Source organism: Otolemur garnettii, unplaced genomic scaffold, assembly GCF_000181295.1.
Source record: "Otolemur garnettii isolate 467f Iridium unplaced genomic scaffold, OtoGar3 scaffold00044, whole genome shotgun sequence".
Lineage (NCBI taxonomy): Eukaryota > Metazoa > Chordata > Mammalia > Primates > Galagidae > Otolemur > Otolemur garnettii.
The window spans coordinates 10,717,745-10,718,310 of NW_003852439.1; positions in this window are offsets into that span (position 1 = coordinate 10,717,745).

Consider the following 566-nt stretch of genomic DNA (forward strand, 5'->3'; position numbering starts at 1 on the left):
CAAAAATTCATGATGAACCAAATATCCATATTTTAATGATAGGCTCAGTATTACTGATTTTTCCTTTCCTTCCAGCATGGCACTGTCACTGATCCTCTCTTTAAAATTATGACACATTGTAAATTTTTACCATTTTTATTTTTTAGAGTATGGCATTAAAATTTTGTTTATCTTGGTGACTGAGGGTTTGTTGCCCCCTTATGTTTTGTCCCCCAAGTGAATGCCTCACAGGTCACTCTAACCCTGCATTCCTACAGGTCCCCCATCTGCTGAGGGGCACACTGTGACCCCAGAAAGGAGGTAACAGAATCAGGGCTTCCTCTCAGCCTTCCCAGAACCTCTCTGAGTCCCCCAGAGAACATAGGCCCTAAGGGAGTGGGAAACCTTTACACCAAGGCAGAAACACTGCCCTCAAGGAGCTCCCAACCACATGTGATGACAGGGAATGTGCCCAGGAAAAGATGACATTTGGAGACAACATATGAAACGGCCACATAACTGTACAACTGAGTGACTTCCCCAGTGCCTGAATGAATAAACTACAGCTGGAAGAAGCATGTCTAGCC